At 38.7% G+C, this 21,335-nt stretch overlaps 1 pseudogene; it reads right to left on the bottom strand.

Annotated features, from left to right (window-relative positions):
• Positions 1-17,951: 17,951 nt before the first annotated feature.
• On the bottom strand, positions 17,952-20,712 carry LOC123461701 (annotated as a pseudogene).
• Between the last annotated feature and the right edge of the window lie 623 nt (positions 20,713-21,335).

Here is a 21,335-nt window from a genome sequence, read left to right on the forward strand (position 1 = left end):
TAGATTTATGGGCATGTGCCACCATACTCAGTATTTTACATGGCATGTAGAGAACCTAACTCAAGTCTTCATGCTTATGGGGCAAACACTTTAAACACTAAGGCTTCTCCCAGCCCTACATACTTTTCGATGTTGTTCTTTTTCTTCTTCTGGAAATTAACGAATTAGACATGTGACTGAAATATGTTTAAGTTGACAAAAATCAAGACAAATCAACAATCAAGGTTTTATTTAAATCTAAGTACTTCAGAATCCAGAGTATTATATTACACAAAGTTCCATACAAATTAATAAATAAAAAATAGCTAGGATTTAGAACAGATTCTGATGACTCATTTCTAAAACAACATTGAACATGTCAATTTTTAGCACAATGACTTTAAGGAGTTTTTTAATCTTTAATTTTGAATATTTTTCTATAAAATTTGAAATCAACAACAAAAGTCTACCAAGAATTGCAACAGCACCTGGAAACTGAACAGCACACTTTTAAACAATAAATGGATAGTGGATGAAATAAACAGTGAAATTGCAAAATTCCTAGAACTGAATGACAATGAGAATACATCGTACCAAAACTTATGGGACACAATAAAGGTGGGCCTCAGGGTTAAATTCATAGCACTCAATGCCTTCATAAAAAAAGACAGAAAGATCCCAAATCAATAACCTAACCATTCACCTAAAGGCAATAGAAAAACAAGAAAAATCCAATGCAAAGATCTCCAAAAGGAAAGAAATACTAAAAATCAGAACAGAAATTAATGAATTAGAAACCAAGGAAACAATTAAGACAATAGACAAAACAAAGAGATGGTTCTTTGAAAAATTAAACAAGATTGACAAACCCCTGGCCAGTTTGATCAAGCAAAAAAAGGAGAAGCTTCAAATTAGCAAAATTCAAAATGAAAAAGGAGAGATCACAACAGACATAAGTGAAAGTGGGAGAATCATCAGGACTTATTTCAAAATCCTCTACCCCACAAAACTGGATAATGTGGAGGACATGGATAAATTCCTGGATGCACACAATCTATCAAAGCTAAACTCAGAACACATTAATCACCTCAATGAACCCATCACACTCATGGATATTGAAAAAGTAATAAAAAAAAAAAAATAAAACCTCCCCAAAAAGAAGAGTCCAGGACCAGAAGGCTTCTCAGCTGAATTCTATCAAACCTTCATGGAAGAACTCAAACCAATCTTCCTCAAATTGTGCCACACAACTGAAGAACAGGGAAAGCTACCCAACTCCTTTTATGAAATTAGTATCACCATAATTCCAAAACCAGGCAGAGATGCCACAAGAAAAGAAAAGTACCAGCCTATTTCCCTAATGAACTTAGATGCAAAGATCCTGAACAAAATCCTCACAAACCCAATCCAACAACACATCAAAAGCATTATCTGACTTGACCAAATTGGATTCATCCCAGGAACACAGGGGTGGTCCAACATATGGAAATCTGTCAATGTAATATACCACATAAACAAGGTTAAACATAAAAACCACATGATCATTTTGATAGATGCAGAAAAGGCCTTTGAAAAGATACAACATCACTTCATGATCAAAACATTGGAGAGAATTGGCATGGTTGGTTCATATCTTAACATAATAAAGGCAATATACAAAGCTCTGAAGGCCCAAATAATACTTAATGGAGAGAGACTGGAGGAAGTCCCATTAAGATCAGGAACAAGACAGGGTTGTCCTCTCGCACCTCTGCTTTTCAATATAGTACAGGAAGTCCTAGCTCAAGCAATAAGACAGAGAGACTTCCGGTTAAGATAGAGGCGTAGGTACCATGACAAAGCAGCCTGGGGAGAAAAAAGACCAAAAACAACCCCAGCAAAACACACACTTTTACTAAAAAGTTAGGTGTATAGGAAATTGAAGCAGCAGTGGAGAAGTAGAAGAGATCCAGAGCATCCAGAGCCTGCACAGGCTGGCAAAAGCGGCCCCAGCAGCTCTGGCAACCGTGGCGGTGGTGGCGCACTAGAAAGCCACGAGGCTTGGCTCCAGCAGCAAGAAAAGCCAGGTACGGGGATTTTCCTCTCATACCGGCACTCTCCACAATTCAGGAAACATGAAGGGAGGGAGGCAGTGAACAACGGAGGAGAAGACCACGAGGTAAAAGAACACGTGGAACAGCAAGAGATCCAGAGCAGCTGCGGCTCCCTCCCCACCTCCACCACCTGAGACCAGCTCCAGCAAACAGAGCAGTGATCCCGAGACCTGCCAGGCCAACTAGGGCTGACAGCAGGACCCAGCAGCCCTGGCAACGGTAACAGAGGCCCCAGTAGCAGAACACCCAAGAGCGGCAGCGGAAGACCCAGCAGCGGCATCTTCAGCAGCAGTGGCTCAAGAAGTGGCAGCTACAGCAGCAGCAGCAGCAGCAGCAGCAGCAGCAGCAGAGGCAGCAGCAGTGGTGGGCCCAGCAGCAGCAGCTTCAGTTGCTGGCAGACCCAGCAGAGGCAGCTTTAGCAGCAGCAGTCTGAGCAGCAGGGGTGCTGATCTGCAGGACCACAGTTGCCAGGCTCAGTTTGCCCAGCAGGAAAAGCCAGTGTCCAGCTCCAGAAATCATAACAGCAGCCCAACGAGGAGACAGCAACTTCACTGAGACCAAAATCATCCAAGGTAACTGGGATTGCACCAGGGAAGGGACTCACTTGGTCACAAGCTGACTTGGATCCCTCAACAGACCAGAAATCTTAACCTCTATGTTGATAGAGGATCTGGTTGTTATAATAACTACTCTGGCATACATACTTGAGGCTGTTTTTGATTGAATGGGTACAGTATTTAGTTAACTTTTAGAATCTACCTGTATTTTATTCCATTCAGCCTACTTGAATACTCCCATAGCAAGGAAACTCAACCCTTAGTAGCACATTTGTAGATACTCTGTGAGTCTTAAGAGCCACACCTAATACCTTAAGCTCCTACTATGAAAATATATAACATCAAATGAAATTATACAGCTAAGAATACCCAGCTAGCTAGAAAACACAAACATCAGGCTGGAGAGATGGCCTAGCGGTTAAGCGCTTGCCTGTGAAGCCTAAGGACCCCGGTTCGAGGCTCGGTTCCCCAGGTCCCACGTTAGCCAGATGCACAAGGGGGTGCACGCGTCTGGAGTTCGTTTGCAGAGGCTGGAAGCCCTGGCGCGCCATTCTCTCTCTCTCTCCCTCTATCTGTCTTTCTCTCTGTGTCTGTCGCTCTCCAATAAATAAATAAATAAAAATTAAAAAAAAAAAAAAGAAAACCCAAGCATTAACTTAATCCAAGATGCAAAAATATATACATTATAATTCAAGAAACACTAAAATGCAAGACGATATAAATCCACCTAAAAGTATTAATGCATCAAAAATGACCTCCAGTGAGAACAAATTAGAGGAAATGCCTGAGAAAGATTTCAAAAGAATGATTGTGAATATGTTCAAAGAAGTCAGAGAACAAATCAAAGGAGACAAAGAGAAACTTAAAGAGGAAATCAAAGGAATCAAAGAAGATGCAGGACACTAATTTCATGAAATAAAGAAGGCAATACAAGACATAAATAAGGAAATAGAAATAATAAAGAAAAACCAGTCAGAATTACTAGCAAGGAAGAACGCAGTTAATGAAATAAAAAACAGAAAATCTCACCAGTAGAATGGATGAAGGAGAGGACAGAATATCTAAGCAAGAAGACCAGGTGGCAGATCTAATACAGGCCAACAAAGAGAAAGACAGACTTATAGAAAAGTATGAGTGGGAATTTCAAGATATTCGGGACACTATGAAAAGATCAAATATAAGAATTCAGGGCATACTACAAGGAGAAGAATACCACTCCAAAGGCATAGTAGGTGTCTTCACCAAAATCATAGAAGAAAACTTCCCCCAAATTGGGAAAGAGGTGTCAAGCAGATACAGGAAGCCTTTAGAACCCCAGCAAGACAAAACCTGGAAAGAACCTCTCCTCGTCATATTATAATCAAACTACCAAACATACAAGCCAAGGAAAAAATACTGAAAGCAGTTAGAGAGAAAAATCAAGTCACCTACTAAAGCAAGCCCATCAGGATTATGACAGGTTATTCAACACAAACTTTTAATGCCAGAAGGGCTTGGAGTGATATATTCCAAGTTCTGAAAGATAACAACTGTCAACCAAGGTTACTTTATCCTGCAAAGTTATCCATTCAAATAGACGGAGAAATAAGGACATTCCACGACAAAAGCAGGCTAAAGGATTATTTGAAGACAAATCCAGCTCTACAGAAAATACTTGATAGAATCCTCCATGCTGAAAAGGAAAAGCACACATATAAGGAACCTAGAAAAAACAAGTAATACTCAAATACTAGTTAACAAAAGAGAACACAGGTAGAACCGGAAGCACAAAAAAAAAATGGCAAACATAAATACATACTTTTCATTAGTATCTCTTAATATCAACAGCCTCAATGCTGCAACGAAAAGACATAGGTTTGCAGACTGGGTTAAAAAGCAGGATCATACAATTTGTTGTCTCCAAGAAACTCACCTTTCTACAAAGGATAGACATTATCTTAGGGTGAAAGGTTGGAAAAAGGTGTTTCAAGCAAATGGGCCTAGAATACAAGCAGGGGTTGCTACCCTAATATCTGACAATGTAGACTTTAGTCCAATGTTAGTCAAGAAAGATGAAGAAGGTAACTTTATATTGATTAAGTGCACATTCTAACAGGAGGACATTACAATCCTAAACATATATGCACCTAACATGAGGGCTCCTGAATTTATCAAACAAACACTATTAGAACTAAGGTCACAAATAACACCAAACACAGTGGTGGTGGGTGACTTTAACACCCCACTCTCATCAATTGACAGGTCATCCTGGGAAAAAATAAGCAGAGAGGCATCTGGACTAAATGAGGACTTAGAAGGAATGCACCTAACAGATATATACAGGACATTTCATCCAAAGGCTGCAGCATTCTTTTCATTCTTTTCAGCAGCACATGGTACATTCTCTAAAATAGACTATATATTAGGACACAAAGCAAATCTTAACAAATTCAGGAAAATTGAAATAATTCCTTGCATTCAATCTGACTACAATGGAATCAAACTACAAATCAGTAGCAAGAAAGGCTATAGAGCATACACAAAATCATGGAAACTATACAATACACTACTAAATGATGAATGGGTCAATGAAGAAATCAAGAAGGAAATCAAAAAAATTATAGTCAAACGATAATGAGAACACAACATATCAAAATGTCTGGGACACAATGAAGGCAGTTCTAATAGGTAAATTTATAGCCTTAAGTGCCTATATTAAGAAATTAGAAAGGTCACAAGTAAACGACCTAATGCTTCGCCTTAAAGTCTTGGAAAAAGAAGAACAAGGCAAACCAAAAATCAGTAGGTGGGAAGAAATAATAAAGATTAGGGCAGAAATTAATGAAATAGCAACAACAACAACAACAACAACAACAATAAAAAAGCCAAAGAATTAATGAAACAGAGTTTCTTCTTTGAAAGGATAAACAAGATTGATAAACCCTTAGCAAATCTGACCAAAAGAAAGACAGAGAGACACAAATTAATAAAATCAGAGATGAAAAAGGTAACATCAGAACAGATTCCAGAGAAATTCAAAAAATCATATGGATATACTATAAAAGCATATACTCCACAAAGTATGAAAATCTGAAAGAAATGGATGATTTCCTTGATTTATATGACCTACCTAAATTAAAACAAAATGAGATTAATCACTTAAATAGACCCATAATAAACATGGAGATCCAAACAGTTATCAATAATCTCCCAACTAAAAAAAGCCCAGGCCTAGATGGATTTACTGCTGAATTTTACCAGACCTTTAAGGAAGAGCTTACACCATTGTTTCTTACGCTTTTCCAGGAAATAGAAAAAGAAGGAATTCTACCAATCTCCTTCTATGAGGCCAGCATCACCCTGATACAAAAACCAGGCAAAGATAGATCAAAAAAAGAAAATTACAGACTAATCTCCCTCATTAGCATAGATGCAAAAATTCTCAACAAAATATTGGCAAACAGAATACAAGAGTATATCAAAAAGATCATTCACCCTGACCAAGTAGGCTTTATCCCAGAGATGCAGGGATGGTTCAATATATGCAAATCTATAAATGTAATACATTATATAAATGGGTTGAAGGACAAAAATCAAGCAATAAACAGGAGAAGGAAATAAAAGGGATACAATTACGAAAGGAAGAAGGTAAGTTAGCTCTATTCACTGATGACATGACTGTACATATAAGAGAGCCGAGAGACTCCATCCCAAAACTCCTGAAGGTGAATTACTCCTATAGCAAAGTAGCAGGAAAAAAAATCAATGCACAAAAATCAATAGCCTTTTTATGTGCAAAGGACAAAGATACAGACAAAGAAATAAGGAACATAGTCCCATTTTCAATAGCAACAACAACAACAAAAATACCTTGGAATAAAGTTAAGCAAGGAAGTGAAAGTTCTATACAATGAAACATAAAAACACTGAAAAAAGACACTGAGGAGGACTTGAGAAAATGAAAAGACCTCCTATGTTCCTGGATAGGCAGAATTAACATTGTGAAGATAATAATCCTACCAAAGGCAATATACATATTTAATGCAATTCCAATGAATCCCTACAGTGTTCATCACAGACATAACAAAAAATGATCTCAAATTTCATATGGAAAGGAAGAACTCCTTGCATATCCAAACATATCCTCAGCAAAAGAAAAATACCTCTGTAGGCATTACCATACCTGATCTAAACCTATATTACAAAGCCATAGTAATAAAAACAGCATGGTACTGGCATAAAAACAGGAGTATAGACCAATGGAATAGACCTGAGAAGCCAGACTTTGGGTCAAGCAACTATAGCTACTTGACATTTGACAAAGGCCCTAACAATATAGGCTGGAAAAACGGAAAGTATCTTCAACAAATGGTGCTGGACAAACTGGATAACCATATGCAGGGAACTGAAACTTCATCCACACATTTCACCATGCACTACACTCAAACCCAAATGGATCAAAGACCTCAATATAGACCAGAAACTCAATACTACTGGAGGAAAATTTTGGAAGTACTTTCCATGATATAGGAATGGAAAAAGACTTCCTGAATAAAACCCCAGTAACTCACGATCTTAAACAGTCAGTCAGCCAATGGGACCACATGAAGCTGAAGAGTTTCTTTACAGACAAACCTATAATAAGCAAAGCCAATAGATTACCCACAGAATGGGAGAAAATGTTTGCGGGTTATACAACTCATAGGGCCTAATCTCTAGAATCTACAAAGAACTGAAAAAACTAAACAGTAAGAAGTCAAACACTGCACTCAAAAATGGGGCAAAGAGCTGAACAGGCAGTTCACAGAGGAAGAAATACAAATGGCAAACACACACTTAAGAAAATATTCATCATCCCTAATCATCAGAGAAATGCAAATTAAAACAACTATCAGATTCCAACTTACCCTAATCAGGATAGCAAGCATCAAAAAATCAAATGAAAATAAATGCTGGTGAGAATGTAGAGAAGTAGGAACACTCATCCACTGTTGGTGGGAATGCAGGATGGTACAACCACTTTGGAAAACAATACAGAGACTCCTTAAAAAGCCAACTATAGAGGTACCAACAGACCCAGTTATTCTCTTACTGGGCATCTACCCTAAAACCTTCAAACCACAGGGCAGAGATATTTGCTCAACCATGTTTTTAGAGGCTCAATTCGTAATAGCTAAGAGCTGGAATCAATCCAGATGTCCATCACTAGAAGAATGGATAACTAAGATGTGGTATATCTACACAATGGAATTCCATGCAGCCGTAAGAAAAAAATGATACAATGAAATTCTAGGGAAAATGGTTGAGCCTGGAACTTATCATTCTCAGTGAACTTACCCAATCACAGAAAGAAAAAAAAAATCGCCACATTGTCTCACTCACCTACTGCACCTAACCTGAATCTACCCAAGATACCTTACATACCCAGAAAGCATCTCATGGACTAGACACGAGGATGGATGGCGAGGGAGGGGAGGGCATCAAAGGGGTGGGAAACACTAATCTAGACCCAAATGGCAATGACATCATAAAATGCTACTTCCTAAAAGGCAGATCAAATGGTTGCACCTTCACCAGGCCCTTACATGAAACACCTCAATCCCAAGACACTGGTGAAGGTAGGATCAAGTCTAACCTAAGTCTTCTACATCTTCTCTCTCTCTCTCTCTCTCTCTCTCTCTCTCTCTCTCTCTCTTTCTCTAACTCATGTATATTAGTTATCTTTTTTCTCATTTTCTTACTGGGCACTAACCTGTAACTCCCAGTAAGTGCATGGGGCTATCATCCAGAATGAGCTTTTGATTAGAAAGACCTACAAGGTTTCCTAAAAGAATGACAGATTTCTGTCAGAGTACTTGATGACCCACCAAAGGTTAGTGGTAAGACCCTACTGCTGAAGACACCATATGCACCTGACACGTAAAATGGAATGGCATATCTGGAAGCCAGGAGAGCGTCAGTCCCCAGACAGTCAGCTTATCTAATGCCAGAAGGTGCTACATGGGTGACTGGGGGAAATGACCAATATCTGTCCAAGCAACTCATGGTCTAACCTACTTAGCAACAAATAACCTGTTGTGATGCTCACACAAGTGCAATAGTAGCACATAGCTAAGGTGGGGAACCAACTGCCCTTGATTTGGCTAACTAATCCCCTCAGTGGTACAGGACCCATAGCTGGAGCTGGGAAACAAGTCAGAACCATATCCAAACATTACCCCACTGTCCATTATCAAGCTACCATCAATCATGGGCTACAAGAGGGCCTACCTCTTAAATTCTCTACAAAAAAAAAAAAATGTAAGGGATATCTCATTTGTCCTGGTGCTAACTTACTCTCCATTGGAGAACCTGCTTTTCTTTTTCATATAGATGTAGATCCTAAGGAGAGAGCCACCCCATCATACCTTCAAAGGGCCCTGGCTGAAACTAAGAAAAATTGGCAAAACGAGCAAAGGTTCTGTTTTTCCTGATGAACTGGTTACAAGCACAAAGGGGAAGGAGACAAACCCAGAGAAAAATCAACTCCTGCCAAATCAAAGAGCCAGAGCCTCAAAGGCCCCCAACACCTCTTCACTGAAGCAGACCAAAAATGAACCCAACATGGCTCAGAGAAATTTTGCAGAATAGGGGCAGAAAGAATGTCAGAGCCACATGTTCAGTCATGATATGCAGAGACATTTATCATACCAATAACTGTGGGCTAACCCCACAATGCACGACCTATATACCTCAGCAAGGAGGGGCCAATGGGGAGGGGGTAGGTCATGGATGAGCCTAATAATGGTACCAAACTGCCTGTATTTGCTGAATACAAAACTAATAATAAATAAATTAATTAATTAAATAAAATAAAATTTGAAGGTAAAATTTCCAAAACAGTGTTTTAATAGATCTGTCATGCAATAACATGTGTGATACTGGAACAAATATTGTTCATTGTCATGTTAATCTACTAACATGAAAAAATTGAGGGTTTAGCTAGTGTCTTCTTAGAAATGGACAGGTTAAAACGTGTCCTTGGAAGGATTGGACATTTAAATGATGTAGAAATATAACTGAAGGATAAAATCAGAAGCTGCTATTTTGCTGAAGTATGACTTAAAAATGATTGGGAAATAGTCCACACTTTGACAGGTCATGTGCTACAGATGTCCACAAAACTCAGATTTGAATTGAAATAGACTTCTCTCTCACCTCAGTTTGGTATTTGGAGTTTTCTCCTGGGGTGTATTTCTATGCTTTTTGATGTTGTGAGTGGATTTCTCATTAAGGTGCCATAGTATCAGTTTTCTCTAAGTTCAGGGATCTTTTCCATTGCTCTAAGCATTTTTCATCCTGCAGTACAAAATTAAAGATGAGGGAAGAAATGCTCATTGAAATATAAACATTCATCTTTATTAATTCTAAAAGAAGGTAAGATGAATTTTAAAAGGAAAAGGTGAATGATGTTATATAAAATATTGCTATTTCTGATGTTAAAATTTTCTTTGCAGTTGATGACATCTGAAGCATAAAAATATGCTTGGAAATTCCTAACTTATGTTTTGAATCTTAATTGAGATGGATCAGCTTAAGATATTTTTAATTTAATTAGTTTAATGAAGACTGAATAGAAGACTTTTCAGAAACATTTTTGAGCAATTAGTTCATTACAAAAAAAAAAAAGGAAATGTTGACAGAATACAACATAGCACTCGTGTTTCTTCCAAGCATCCTAGTTCTTTACTTCCTTCCAATCACTTATTCTTTCTTTTATTGTTACAATTCTATTAAAGACTGGACAACATAACAAAACACTAGAATGATAGTAAATTGTAAAAAAATTATTATCATCATTTGAGATATTATATTATAATAAAATTATTGGGTTTGAAGGAGAACAAAAAATCTACATTTGTATTTAATCTCAGAAACTTCCCAAAAAATGTTCCCTGGAAATGGTCACCATGATGAACTAATTTTGTAATTCACAATTTTCCACTGGTGAATACAGAAATATTGATGATAAACTCTAGGCATAGAACAGCCATTCAATTTAGAGTCAGGTAAAGGTTTAGAATACCTGTTTGGCACTGTTGCCATTTCTCCAGACACTCAATTCCCAGGAAATAGCTTGAAGTTATGAAGGGACTAGGCAAAGATGAGTTTAAAATTTTTCTTCCAAGTTGCAGCTCCCAAAAATATTTTTGTTTCTTTTTCCTGAACTCATGGTAGAACAAGAACACATGCTTTAAGTGTAGAATTTCAGTTGCTCAAGTAGTGTACAAATATTTAAATGACTCCTGCCTCCAGTGTTTGGTTCTAGTTCCACATCTTCTGAATATCTTTGTCATAGGTCATAAGTGATCATGACAGGCCCCATATGAACACAGGCCTAAATGAGAAAGGTGCTGGATGGGTGCTACTTATGATAGCCTAATATATTTACTATTTCCCTATCTATAGTTCTGCAATAATTTATGTTAAAACCTGTTTGAAATCTTCTGTAATGACTTTCAGAATTTTGTTTAAAAATGTGAACTGAGAGGGCTGAAGAGATCACTTAGTGGTTAAGGCACTCTCCTGTAAGGACCCACATTCTATTCCCCAGTACCAACATAAACCCAGATGTACAAGGCAGCACATGCATCGGGAGTTCATTTGCAGTGGCTGTGGCACACCCATTCTCTGTCTCTTTATCTGCCTCTTTCTCTCTCTCTGTCAAATAAACTAAATAAATAAAAATTTAAAAATGTTAAGTGATATCTCCCTTCTCTTCATCCCTTCATTCCCTATCTCTTTCTCTTTCTAACTCTTGGGCCTTCTTGCTGTCTCCTTCATGTATGTGCCCTCCTTTCTCTTTCCTTCAGTCTCTTTCTCTGTCTCTGTCTCTCTCTCTCTCTCTCTCTCTCATTGTAATAAACCCATAAACAAAAAAAATAGCAAATGAAACATATTTAAATATTTTTTATTGTTTTAGGAAGACTTAGTATAAAATCATAGTGATACTTACTTTGTAAATTTCAAGGAATTGCTTTTAATACTTCACCTCTTGATTTCTGACTTCAATATACAGATATATATATAATAAATGACTGTGGTAGTTTGAATGTTCATCCCTCATATACTCAGGTATTCTAATAAAGCTTGTAATTTGGATCTCTAGCCATCTGGCTGGAAGACTTGTAACTGGGGATATATCCTGGGTTATAGCCATAAGATATGTTTGGTGACAGATATGATTTCCAGGTATGCAAAACATTTTGCACTCTGGGCGTCTCCTGGTGCCAGTTTTGTGCATGTCACTTTTAGTATTTGCTGGCTATTGCTTTTCTCTACTTGGGTGTATGGAAACAGATTCCACCACCACTTATGGGACTTACACCTGGATCTGTAAGCTTGAAATATACCTTTATCCTATAAACTATACCTGTTCTAGATGTTCATCTCAGCAACATAAAGCTATCTACAACAATGACACTGACACAAGACTTTTTAAACCCAAATTATTTAAAATCAAATAACTATCAGGCCTTTACAAACTTTCAGTAGAATGTTATTCCTTGAGAAGAATTACGTTCTCATTTTTGGTTTAACTTAAAAGGACAGATTAGAGCGGGAGAGATGGCTTAGAGGTTACGGTGCTTGCCTGCAAAGCCTAAGAACTCATGTTTAAATATCTAGATCCCACATTAGCCAGATGCATAATGGTGTAAGCACACAATGTTGCACATGCACAAAAGGGGGTGCACACATGTGGGGTTTGTTTGGAGTGCCCAACCTCCCCTCCCCCCCTCTCTCTCAACTACATAAAAAATGTATAGGTTTGATGAATATTTTTATTTTGCACTATATCTACTAGGAATTATGCAAACATAAATTTGTTAAAGGCACACAGCCTTGAACTAAGTGAAGTGAATGGAAAAGTGACTGAAGCTATTGGATTATGGACAAAGAATAAAGATTCCTGGGTCTTCACTCTGATAAATAAATAATAGATAAATGCATAAAATTAGAAAATATAGCTCCATTCTTAGAGAAGAATTACAATTAACCATATACCAAGAGCAAGGGGAGTCTCCAATCATCATTCTGTACACAACACAGTGATAATTGTTGTAAGGAAGATCTGCTCATGGATTCTAAAACCGGTGAGCAAAATGGAAGGATGAAATTATAGTATGTCTGCATAATATTGGATAAACTTGAATGAATAAATTCATTTATAGCTAGCAAAACAAATGACTTTGAACAGTATAGTAGACTTGGCATAGTCTATCTTAACCAGGTCATCAAAGTAACCATCACTCTCATAAGACATCATGTACTTGAGAAAGATGCAATATAAATTCTGTGGTGTTCTTGATGCACTTACATAATAGTGATGGGATTACTTAGTGTGTATAGTTCTTGCTTAGCAAACATTTGTACTTGAGTTTGATTACCAGAACTTACATAAAAGTACTGCACATGGCAGCACATACATGTAATCACTGCACTGGGGATTAAGTAATATCTTGGGGACTCACTAGGTAGCCAGTGTAACTTAATTGGTAATTTCCAGGCCATGAGATTTCCTGACTCAGAAAAACACGGACAATATTCTGGCAGATGATACTTAAGGTTTCCACTGGCCTCCACAGACAAGGACATACATTTTCACCCACACACATATGAAACATGCACACAAATGCACATCCCCATATACCCTTGCAATAATGCATAATATTATTTTTTTCTCAATTTTTATTAACATTTTCCATGAATATAAAAACTATCCCATAGTAATGCCCTCCCTCCACCCCGCAACTTCCCCTTTGAAATTCCATTCTCCATCTTATCCACTCCTCATCTCAATCAGTCTCTCTTTTATTTTGATGTCATGGACTTTTCCTCCTCTCATGATGGTCTTGTGTAGATAGTGTCAGGACTATGAGGTCATGGGTATCCAGGCCATTTTATGTCTGGAGGGAGCACATTGTATGAAGTCCTACCCTTCTGTTGGCTCTTACATTCTTTCTGCCACCTCTTCAGCATTAGACCCTGAGCATTGGAAGGTGTGATTGAGATGTTACACAGTATTCCAGCCACTTCTTTCCAGCACTATAATACCTTCTGAGTCATCCCAAAGTCACTGCCATCTGAAAAGAGAAGATTCTATACCCAAAGTGAGAATACCATTAATATAAGGGTATAAATATTAAGAGAAGAGCTTACTGGGTAGTTTGATAAACATACTATATACATTTTCCAGACATCAGCAGATGTTGCACACCCAGGGCACATGACTAGCCCTGCTTTAACTTTTCAGTATCAGGGATGTGTTTCCTCCATGGAGCAGACCTACAGTCCAATTGTAGGGCACTTGGTTTCCACCATGACAGATGTAGCACTATTGCACATATTGGCACATTTGGCCTGGCTGGCCAACTATAAGGCTTGGAGTGTCCACTGTTGAGTATCTTCACTGGTGGTATCTCTTTCTCCCATTGAACTACATGTAGAATGACTTCATCCAGCTTTCTGTCAGATGGTCTACATGGAAGAGGTTATCAGCTCAGTTCCAGCAGGATTTCTCAGTGGCCTTTCAGAACAAGTATGTGAAGTCTTCAGCAATAGGGTCTTACCATCTATTCCTGGGAAACTAAGGGCCTCAGCAATGGCCTATAATGTTTTGGGGGCATCAGGGACCTCCTGGCCAACAACTCACTTAAGGTATCCCATTCCTGGCACTAAAGTTTTCTAACAACGATCTATGGCTCCTGAATGTTCCATTTTCTGATATCGGAGGATTCCATATGATTTATTTGCATACTCTTAGATTTTGATTAGCCCTCCCTCCAAATTTCCTTTACTAAATCTCTTCCCCTGACTTCACTTTGGGTCTTTTCACCCCCATTAATCTATTCTTCTACTTACATAGATACAATGCCAACCTATTAAGTACCCTCCTCCCTTTCTTTCTCTTCCCTTTATATCTCCTTTTTAACTTACTGGCCTCTTCTACTGTGTTTTTTCCTTCTCACACAGAAGCCCAATCATCTGTAGCTAGTATCCATATATGAGAGAGAACATGCAGCACTTGCTTGGCTTTCTGGGCCTGGGTTACCTCACTTAGTATAATACTTTTCATATCCATCCTTTTTTCTACAAATTTCATAACTTCATTTTTCTTTACCACTGAGTAGAGCTCCATTGTATAAATGTGCCACGTCTTCATTATCCACTCATTAGTTAAGGGACATCTAGGCTGGTTCCATTTCCCAGCTATTATGAATTGAGTCACAATAAACATGGTTGAGCATGTGCTTCTAAGGAAATGGGATTAGTCCTTAGGATATATGCCTAGGAGTGCTAGAGCTGGGCCATATGGTAGATCAATTTTTAGCTGTCTTAGAAACCTCCACACTTATTTCCACAATGGCTGGACCATATTGCATTCCCACCAACAGTGTAGAAGAGTTCCTCTTTTCCACATCCCCACCAGCATTTATGATCCTTTGTTTTCATGATGGTGGCCAATCTGACAGGAGTGAGAGGGAATCTCAATGTAGTTTTAATCAGCATTTCCCTGATGACCAGTGACGTAGAACATTTTTTTAGATGCTTATAAGCCATCTGTATTTTTTCCTTTGAGAACTCTCTATTTAGCTCCATAACCCATTTTTTGATTGGCTTGTTTGATTAATTAGTATTTAACTTTTTGAGTTCCTTTTATATCCTAGATATTAATCCCCTATCAGATATATAGCTGGCAAATCTTTTTTTCCCATTCTGTAGGTTGCCTCTTCTCTTTATTCACAGTATCCTTTGCAGTACATAATCTTTGTAATTTCATGAGGTCCCAGTAGTTAATCTGTGATTTTATTTCCTGAGCAATTGAGGTTATATTCAGAAAATCCTTGCTAGTATCAACATGTTGAAGGTTTTCCCCTAATTTTTCCTCTAGCAATTTCAGAGTTTCAGGTCTGATGTTAAAGTTTTTAGTCCATTTGGATATAATTCTTGTGCATGAAGAGGAGACGGATCTATTTTCATCCTTCTACAGATACATATCCAGTTTTCCCAACACCATTTGATGAAGACGCTGTCTTTTCTCCAATGAGTATTTTTGGCATTTTTTTTTTTTCAAATATCAGGTGGCTATAGCTCCCTGGACTTATATCTGGGTCCTCTATAACGTTCCATTGATCTACATATCTGCTTTTGATCCAGCACCATGCTGTTTTTGTTACTATGGCTTTGTAGTATAGGTTAAAATCAGGTATGGTGATACTTCCTGACATATTTTTGTTGCTCAGCATTATTTTAGATACTTGAGGTTTTTTGTTTGTTTGTTTGTTTTTTTGTGATTCCAAATGAATTTTGGATTGTTTTTTCTATTTCCATGAAGAATGGCTTTTGAAATTTGATGGGGATTGCATTCAATGTGTACATTGCTTTTGGTAAAATTGCTATTTTTACAATATTGATTCTTCCGATCTAGGAACAAGGGATGCTTTTCCATTTCCTAGTGTCTTCTGCAATTTCTAGTTTGAGTGTTTTATAGTTTTCATTGTGGAGATCCTTTACTTCCTTGGTTAGGTTTATTCCAAGATACTTTATTTTCTTTGATGCAATTGTGAATGGGAGTGATTCCCTGATTTCATCCTCTGTATGGTTGTTGTTAGCATATGGGAATGCTACTGATTTCTGTGTATTTATTTTGTATCCTGTTACATAACTGTAGGTGCTTATCAGCTCTAACAGTTTGCTGGTAGAGTCTTTAGGGTCCTTTATATATAGAATCATGTGAACTGCAAAGAATGATAACTTGATCTCTTCCTTTCCATTTTTTGTTCCTTTTATGTGCATCTCTTGCATTATTGCTATGGCTAAGAGTTCCAGGACTATATTAAATAATAGTGGGTGGCAGTGGGCACCATTCTCTTGTTCCTGATTTTAGTTGAAAAGCTTCCAGTTTTTCCCCATTTAGTAATATGTTGGCTGTAGGCTTGTCATAAACAGCCTTTATTATATTGAGATATGTTCCTTCTATTCCCAGTCTCTGTAGGACTTTTATCATGAAGGGATGTTAGATTTTGTGAAATGCTTTCTCTAAGTCTAGTGAGATGATCTTATGATTTTTGTCCTTCAGTCCATTTATATAATGTATTACATTTATAGATTTGTGTATATTGAACCATCCCTGCATCTCTGGGATAAAGCCTACTTGGTCAGGGTGAAGGAACTTTTTGATATACTCTTGTATTCTGTTTGCCAATATTTTGTTGAGAATTTTTACATCTATGTTCATGAGGGAGATTGGTCTGTAATTTTCTTTTTTTGTTCTATCTTTGCCTGGTTTTTGTATCAGGGTGATGCTGGCCTCATAGAAGGAGATTGGTAGAATTCCTTCTTTTTCTATTTCCTGGAAAAGCTTAAGAAGCAATGGTGTAAGGTCTTCCTTAAAGGTCTGGTAAAATTCAGCAGTGAATCCATCTAGGCCTGGGCTTTTTTTAGTTGGGAGATTATTGATAACTGTTCAGATCTCCATGTTTGTTATAGGTCTATTTAAGTGATTAATCTCATTTTGTTTTAATTTAGGTAGGTCATATAAATCAAGGAAATCATCCATTTCTTTCAGATTTTCATACTTTGTGGAGTATATACTTTTGTAGTATGTCCCTATGATTTTTTGAATTTCTCTGGAATCTGTTCTGATGTTACCTTTTTCATCTCTTATTTTATTAATTTGTGTCTCTTCTCTCTTTCTTTTGGTCAGATTTGCTAAGGGTTTATCAATCTTGTTTATCCTTTCAAAGAACAAACTCTTTGTTTCATTATTTCTTTGGATTGTTTTGTTGTTGTTGTTGTTTCTATTTCATTAATTTCTGCCCTAATCTTTATTATTTCTTCCCACCTACTGATTTTTGGTTTGCCTTGTTCTTCTTTATCCAAGGCTTTAAGGTGAAGCATTAGGTTGTTTACTTGTGACCTTTCTAATTTCTTTTTTCTTTTTTTTGATTTTAATGAACGTTTTAATGTTATATATAACAGAACATTATGAATACAATGGAAACAAAGTTTTATCAATTTAATAAAAAAATTTTCAACATAAAGTGGGGAGGTAATAATTTGATAGCTATATTATAGTATTTATTTTTAAAAATATTCCCAGCTTGAAGTTGAAACATTTCATTTTGCATTCCAAACTCTAGAATCATGATTTTCATGTGAGCTTAATGCAGAATTACAGCAGGAACACAAAACATCTTAATTAATTTCCTTTATTTGTCATTAAATCAATAAAACCTCGGACTGCTACTGGTCTCCTTTAATAGTCCAACTCCTTTACTGGGGCCTCTGCCAATGCTATATATATCCCAAACAAAACTAATGCTGTAAAAAAATCTCAGTGAACATTGGTGAGTTTTAACATTTACATTTAACTTCAGGTTTTATGTATTTTCACTTTTTCAATTTTTTGAAAAGACACCAAAAAAGATAAAAATAAATATTTTTCTCTTTTGACCATTTCTGCCTTAAATGATAGCTACAAGGATGAACACAGAAACTAGCCTTGCCAAGTTAACCACAGCAAACTGTAAATGACCGCTACAAACAAACAATACCAGAGGTCTTTCTTTTAAAGGAAGTCACAGAGCAATCCTGAAAATATATATATATTTTTTTCCTAGTTCTGCATGGGATAATTACAGCAGCAGACGGGAAAGTCCCTCGCTTTCAGCCACTTCTCTTGGTGCAATAGAAATTTGGATTGTATCATAGGAGTGCTGCTGGAACATTAGCAAAAGTATATACATTCCAGTCACCTTTGATTTAGCCATAATCACATATGTATGTCTTTTGGACAAAAATATATATTTTTATAAAAAACTGATCATCCAACTCTAATGATTTCATATATGGACTTGAGTGGTAGTAAAAGGAACAGATCCAATTATGACAAGGCGATTGAGGGACAGAAAATCAAGTTCCTCAGGAAAAGTAAAGTATAAAGTTAAGAGATTCAAGCACGTTCATTCAGCCTTGTCCAGTCTTCCCACATATTATGGTGTTAAATGGGCTCTTCAGCTTTTAAAGGCTCTCAAGGTCTCATCACCCTGAGTTCTTCAGCGGGGAGGGAGACTGACTGCCTCATCTGAGGCGCTCTTGCTTCACTTCTGGAATACTAGATAGTGCGCTTTTACACAACAGCCTTTCCGGTTCCTTATGTGGGTTGGGTTTACTTTAATTAATTGCTAAAAGAAAGGGGAATTGATTAGCATTTTCCATCCCAACATCACCTATTTGCGCAGCTAAAAAGTTCATTCAACCTGCTTCTTAGGATTTCTTATTTGCTAAAGTTGGCAAAGTTTGCAAAGGCATCTTGTTTAGGCTGCACAGTTCCAGAAGTCATGGTCATGCTGGGCATGCCCACTCCCATTGTGCCCGTCAAGCCCATCCCAGCAGCTGACATTCCCAGGTTCATGTTCATGCCCATCATGCTCTGGTTCATCATGGGAGTATTTCCAAGAGGGGCCATCCCCATGGTGCCAGTCATCACACTGGGCATGCTCATAGGCATGGGTCCCCCCATCAAAGAAGTGGTTTGTGGCCGGACAGGAAGCATGTTTGATGGAGAGCTGAGGTTCACAGCTCCAAAGCTCTGAGTCATCATATTCAGAGGCTGCTGCATATTCTGTTGCTGAATCATTGTGTTGAGCGACGGTTGCTGGGGTTTGGAAGGCTGCATACCAGGGAGTAAGTTATCTAGGCTGATGTTTACACTGGGGTCAGACCACGTAGAGGGCAGGGTTTTGCTGACTGACTTCTGGACCATATCTGTATTCTGTGACCTTGACATGGGCAAACCAAGCCCAACAGTATTAGTGCTCATCAACGAGAAATTCATACTCTGGGAAGACGTCATAGTTGCCTGGGGTGAGCCCATGAGATCAAAAAGGTCTGTAGAATTTGAGGCAGCTGGAGGTGGGCCTAACGCCGCCTGTGAGCCACTGACGAGTTCTGCTGTGGGCTGTGGGGCACTACTGAAGAGCTCACCACTGGAAGCCGCAGGGCCTGGCGGGGCTTGGTTGAAGGCACTCCAGTCACCGAAGTCTCCATTCCCACTTGTTGCTGTTGCTTGGGAAGGGAAACTGCCTGATGCAGCAGCTGAGCCAAAGTCAGCAAAGCCCCCGAATAAGTCAGTTGATCCTCCTGCTGACTGGCTGCTGCCATCAAACAGATCAACAAGGTCACCTGATGACTTGCTGCTAGGCACTGGCGTCTTAACTGAAGACTGAGGTATGAGTGTTGAAGCATTCTGCTCTGGACTGGCCTTGTCCCCCGTGTAATGTGCTGCTGCTCCTAGATCAATGGTTTTCGAGGGGTTTGCTGTGCGCTTGTGTCTGGTCGTGGTGGTCTCCGAGGCCTGTGTGATGTGGATGTGCTTTGTCGTCACGGTCTCTTCTTCGTCTTTGAATTCACCTTTGGGAGATCTGCCTCTTCTCACTTTCTTTTCCTCGTCGCTGTCACTGCATCGTTCTGGGGAGTCTTCTCTGTCTTTCCTCCGGAACTTGCTGATGGTGTCATCAATTGTGCTTCCAATTTTATCACTCAGTTCACCTAATTTATCACTGAATGGAAAAGCACTCTTGTTTTTATCCCACTCTTCGTCCCATTTTGATTTGGGCTCAGGATCATATCTTTCACTTGTCTTTGTTTTTCTTGGCTTTCTTTCGCTCTTCACGGAGCCTGTCGTCATCCTGGGCAAATTCCACCAACTCCTTCACCTTCTGGCGGATATTTATGCCCTGGTCCTTGCCGTGCTCGTCTACAAAGTGGTAATTTTCCAGGGATCGCAAATCATAAATGTGTTCTCTGGCACTTGTAACAACACGCTCTGATCCATTTCTTATGAGGTAAGCTAGGAGCAGCAGCGACTTGTAAACTCTTCTCCAGTTCTTTTTGTTGTCTTTTAACATTCGGGACCAAAGCATGTTCATAAGTTCTGGAAATTGTTCATACATAAATGTAGCCTTGGCAATCTCTCCTATGAGCTGCCCAGAAGGTCCCCATGGATCATCATTTGTTGCTTCTCGAACCTTAGACTCGATCTCTGAATAATGCATAACCACATTGGTGCTTCCACATGTTCAACATGGTGCCCGCGCCGCGCCGCCCGCCCGCTCGCCGCTGCCGCTCCGCACGGACCCCGGGCCGCCTCCAAGCCGGGCAAGTCCAGGCCCGGGTCGTCGCCGTTGCCGTCGCTGTCGCCGCCGCTGCAGCCGTCGCCGAGATCTCCCCCTCCTCGCTCGGCTCCTGCCCTAGACACAGCCGCCGCACCGCGCCGCGCCGCTGGTGACACGTCGAGACGCAGCGGCAGAAGCGCCTCTAATTTCTTAATATAGGCACTTAAGGCTATAAATTTACCTCTTAGGACTGCCTTCATTGTGTCCCAGAGGTTTTGGTATGTTGTGTTCTCATTATCCTTTGATTGTATAAATTTTTTGATTTTCTTCTTGATTTCTTCATTGACCCATTCATCATTTAGTAATGTGTTGTTTAATTTTCATGATTTTGTGTTTGCTCTATAGCCTTTCTTGCTATTTATTTGTAGTTTGATTCCGTTGTGGTCAGATAGAATGCTGGGAATTATTTCAATATTCCTGTATTTGTTAAGATTTGCTTTGTGTCCTAATATATGGTCTATTTTAGAGAATGTTCCATGTGCTGCTGAAAAGAATGTATGTTCTGCAGC

The sequence above is a fragment of the Jaculus jaculus genome, chromosome 6 (genome assembly GCF_020740685.1).
Source record: "Jaculus jaculus isolate mJacJac1 chromosome 6, mJacJac1.mat.Y.cur, whole genome shotgun sequence".
In the NCBI taxonomy this organism is placed as follows: Eukaryota; Metazoa; Chordata; class Mammalia; order Rodentia; family Dipodidae; genus Jaculus; species Jaculus jaculus.